The sequence below is a fragment of the Capsicum annuum genome, chromosome 10, assembly GCF_002878395.1.
Source record: "Capsicum annuum cultivar UCD-10X-F1 chromosome 10, UCD10Xv1.1, whole genome shotgun sequence".
NCBI lineage: Eukaryota > Viridiplantae > Streptophyta > Magnoliopsida > Solanales > Solanaceae > Capsicum > Capsicum annuum.
Window position 1 is genome coordinate 176077993 of NC_061120.1, and position 4657 is coordinate 176082649.

A 4657-nucleotide genomic window follows, 5' to 3' on the forward strand; every position below is an offset into this window, starting at 1 on the left:
CTCTGTTACAATAGATGGGTAATCTGTTGGAACAACACAATGTAGTTTTTTTCACTGTTTTGTATTCTTCCAACATCAACAGATGATCCATCTGTTGAAAGAACTCAAGACTCTTGCTATTAATACTGGATTAAAAATTGTTCCTTACCTCCAACCATCGATATATTGTTAAAAAGAAATAGCCAGAATAAAAATTAAATAAGAATTGAAAAGTCCAAGTCGACCAAATATAATTTTTTTCACTAAACAAAAATAAAATACATTTGGTAGGTAGATCCGATATAAAAAATACATACGCTAAAAGAATAAACATAACATAATTGTTATTATTTTTTTTTGGCCAATTATCGATCTTTTCATTTCATGCCAAAAAATTTGAGTTACAAGTTCAAATAGATACTGACCATCTATTACTCTCAGTATACTAATCTATCTCCTTCCTACTATACAAAAAACAATCTAGATTTACACAAGAAACAAAAGCTTATCCTACTTTAGCTTCTCACTTTATTTCCACAGTTAAGGCCACTTATCAAGCTTGGTAAGAGCATCTGTCCAGAAAGGTAGAGTTTGTCTGTTGATGTAAGTATGGATGGCAATTTCCCTACATATTTTATCCTACTAAAATATTCCTTTTTGTGGTATGATCATATTCCTTTCTCTCCATATGAGTGTAACTACCATTGCAAACGTACAACTTATCATAGCACACTGCCCTGATTTACTTTTAGCTTTCCTATTCGCCCAATCTAACTCTTCTTGCCAGCACCAAATTGTTCTTTGCAGCCTCAGCCATGTTAATAATCTTTTCCATAATTCCTTGGTTACAGGGCATTCAAAGTATAAATGATTCACTGACTCTGAGTTAGAGTTATAGAAACCACATTCTAGAAGGACGTGAATACCAATTCTCTGTAATCTATCAGCTGTTGCTAGTCTCTTCCATGCTGCCAGCCATAATGTGAATTTGTGCCTCGGATGGATAGTTTGGTATAGATTTATGAACTTCCACTCCACCTTTTGATAATTTGGGAGCAAAGCTTTATACATCTTTTTGACGAAAAACTTCCCATTTATCACCATTTGCCTCAGTCTAGCTGCCAGGCCTCCTTGCAGAGAACCAATCTCTATTATGTGTTTTCTGGCTTTAATGACTTTCCTCAGTACCCAAGTAGCCTTTAAAGGAATAGGGCAGTTTTCATCAGAGTACCCTTTCATATAATATTCATTCAACCATTTGTTCCACAAGCATTCCTTATTTTCAGCAACAGACTACAGTAATTTTAAAATAGCTGCACAATTCCAAATTTTCATATTAATTATGTGTTGTCCACCTACTGCTTTTGGAGTACATAGTTTTTCCTAGGAAATCAAAGATTTTTTTGAGTTAGCAGTGGATCCAGTCCATAGATAAGTTCGACAGACCTATTCAACCAACTTCATTCTCTTAGGCAGTACAAAAATTTGAGCCCAGTATGTTTGCACACCAAACAGGATAGAAGCTTAGCATACCAACACCTTAGTCTTTTAGTAATTTTTTCAACACTTGGCATACACTATGCAACAGTTAATTTCTTTGAGGATAATGGAACTCCCAAATATTTGAAAGGTATCTCACCCTCCCAAATAGGACAGACTTTATCAACTGAGTTCTACCTACATAGGATAGAAGCTTAGCATACCAACACCTCAGTCTTTCAGTAATTTTTTCAATACTTGGCATAAACTATGAAACAGTCAATTTCTTTGAGGATAATGGAACTCCTAAATATTTGAAAGGTATCTCACCATCCTGTTATCCTAAGGATCTTAGTATTTCTTTTTTTTACTTCAGTTTTGACCCCAGTCATGTGTATTGAGCTCTTGTTAGTGTTGGATTGGAGACCAGTAGCAGCAGAAAACCTATTAAAAGCAGCCTGAAGTAATTGTATGGATGTCATTTTTGTCTTACAAAACATGAGCAAGTCATCTGCAAAGCATATATGCTCCACTCCTAAATTCTTGCACCTGGATGATATTTGAATTCTGTAGTTTGGTCTAATTGTACTAACTCTCTTTGCAGGTACTCTATTTCCAAGACAAATAGGTAAGGACACATAGGGTCTCCTTGCCTTATGCCTCTCTTACCCGCAAAAGGTTTTATCAATCCTCCAAATAGAATAAGAAAGTCTGAGACTGATGAAATACATGCCATTACCTATTGTATAAATTTCCAAGGAAATCCCAGATCAGCCAACATACTTTCCAAGAAGCTCCACTCAATTGAATCATAGGCTTTCCTCAAGTTAATTTTTATCACACATCTAGGGGATAATCCCTTCCTTGTGTACCATTTTAAAACTTTATAACTGAAGAGTATGTTGTCAATAATACTTCTTCCTTCTACAAAAGTAGTTTGAGCAGGTCTTACAATATCTTCTATCACTTATTTAAACTTGTTTGTCAAAATATTAGTAATGATTTTGTAAACTGTTGTGCAACATGATATAGGTTTGTAGTCCTTTACTTGAGTTGGGTTTGGGGTTTTGGGAACCAGTGTGACTACAGTGACACTGGAGGCTTTTAGGATGACCCCGGTATGGAAGAATTCTTTGACATCATTAATTGTATCTTCTCTAACCATAGCCCAGTGTTTCTGAAAAAACTCAGCAGGGAAAGCATCTACTCCAGGTGTCTTATCTGCTGGAAGTCCTTTAATAGCCTGAACAATTTCCTCTACTGTGATTTCATTCATTAGTCTACAATTTTAAGGGTAGGACAGGCATGGTCTTACTTTAATAAGTTCTGTATTTGGGCAAGGTAAGCTCCCTGCTCTAGTTCCCATTAACTCAGTAAAGAACTTTGTAAATTCATCCTCAACAAGCTTCGGTTCCTGCACCTTCACCCCTGTGAATTATGAATGGAAGTTATTGAATTTCTGCTAGATCTGATCTTTACCTGGGCATGAAAGAACTGAGTATTTTCATCACCACTCTTTATCCAGTTAATTCTTAATTTTGCCTCAGCACCAGTTCCACTACTTCACTTTATTTTCTGATTTTAGCAACTAATATTTTATCTTGGTCTATTAGTTCAGGGTTATATGGATCAGAATTCAACCTATCTTGAGTAATTTCCTTTTCTTGCTGGGCCTGAATTAGTTTTTGGCTTTAATCAGGCATGTATGCATTCAGGTTTTTGAGCCCATTCTTCATAGCTTTTAATTTTTTCCATAATTTATGCATATGAGTACCTGTGTAGTGTCTTTGCCATACCGTAATTAATACAGTCCCACACTCTAGATGGTTTAACACAGTCTTGAACAACTTGATTAGCCTGAGATTTGAGTGAGGAGGACGACAAACCTGTACGAGGATTGGAGAGTGGTCAGACATTCCAAGTAGCATAAATTTAGCCTCTACATGCCCATGTGTACTCATCCAGCTCAGATTACCAAATGCCCAATCAATTTTGGAATAGACCCTATTTTCAACCTGTTGTCTATTGCAGAAGGTGTAGTAGCATTGAAAATCTGTAGCCCATCCACACACTATTGAAAATAGGTGTAAGATGTATCCCATCCACACACTATTGAAAATCTTGATGGTAGTAAAAGGGACCCCAATCTATCTATACTTGTTAGTACACTGTTAAAATCCCTAGCTAATACCCAGTCAGTTAAAATTGATGCACCTAATGTCATCAATTCTTGCCATAACACAGCTCGTTGACCATGGCTATTATGAGCATATACCACTGTAAGGTGAGTCTGGGCTTCCAAGGCTTTGTCCTTGATGGTGTAATGAATAAATTTCTCTGAGATTATTTGAATCCGCACTATAGGTGTATTTCTCCATATCAACCATACTCTTTCATTAAGAGCTATATGATAGTTGCAGCAGTAGCTTCACTTGTCACCTATCTTCCTCAAAATATTTAGTGCTTTATTCTCTTTTACTCTGGTCTCCAGAATTCCTATTACATCTACTTTATTATTCTTCAGAAAGAGCTTCAGCTTCTTCTGGTTTAGGGGTTGATTCACCCCCCCTTACATTCCAAGTGAAAACCTTCATGGTGGGTGAAGACCTATAGGGTCGCCTATAGCAGCGCTCCTCTCCATGTCTAGGCTTTGAAATCAATTTAGTATAGGAATTGAATGAGTCAACCCTTGGAACCTGGGGTGGGTAACTTCCCAATTTTATTAGTTGATGGACTATTTCTAGCCTTTGAACATTTCGGAGGTTCCTTGTGTACTAAGGAAGTAGCTTGCCTTTTTTGCTCCTGTAATTGCTCCTCAGTAGTTGTCTCTTTTCTTTGCCATAAAGGTGATTTATGTCTACGCCTGTTCTGTTGTTTCTTCCTCTTCATATCTTTGAATTCCAGTTCTTTTTCACCTTTCTCTGATCTATTCTAGTAGTCCTTTGAGTCATGCCCACATTTCATACAATGCTTGCAAAATTTTGGTTTCCAATCATACTCAACTATTTGTTGAAACTCCCCATAGGGGGTGGAAAGATCAATTACCTCTACAAGTGGCTGAGAAACATCTACTTCTATCAATATTCGAGCATAGGAGATTTTTTTCATTGACGTTGTGAAGCTATCAGTATGCAGTGACTGTCCTATTGCACTACCTAGCTTGCTCAGTGATTCCCTCGACCAATATCCTACCGGTAGG

The 4657-nt window shown here is 36.8% G+C and overlaps 1 long non-coding RNA gene across 1 annotated transcript; it reads left to right on the forward strand.

Moving 5' to 3' along the window:
- Positions 1-380: 380 nt before the first annotated feature.
- On the forward strand, positions 381-2390 carry LOC124888150. Its single transcript, XR_007046198.1, has 2 exons — positions 381-582; positions 2063-2390. It is a non-coding gene; the product is annotated as an uncharacterized LOC124888150 (long non-coding RNA).
- The last annotated feature ends 2267 nt before the right edge of the window (positions 2391-4657 follow it).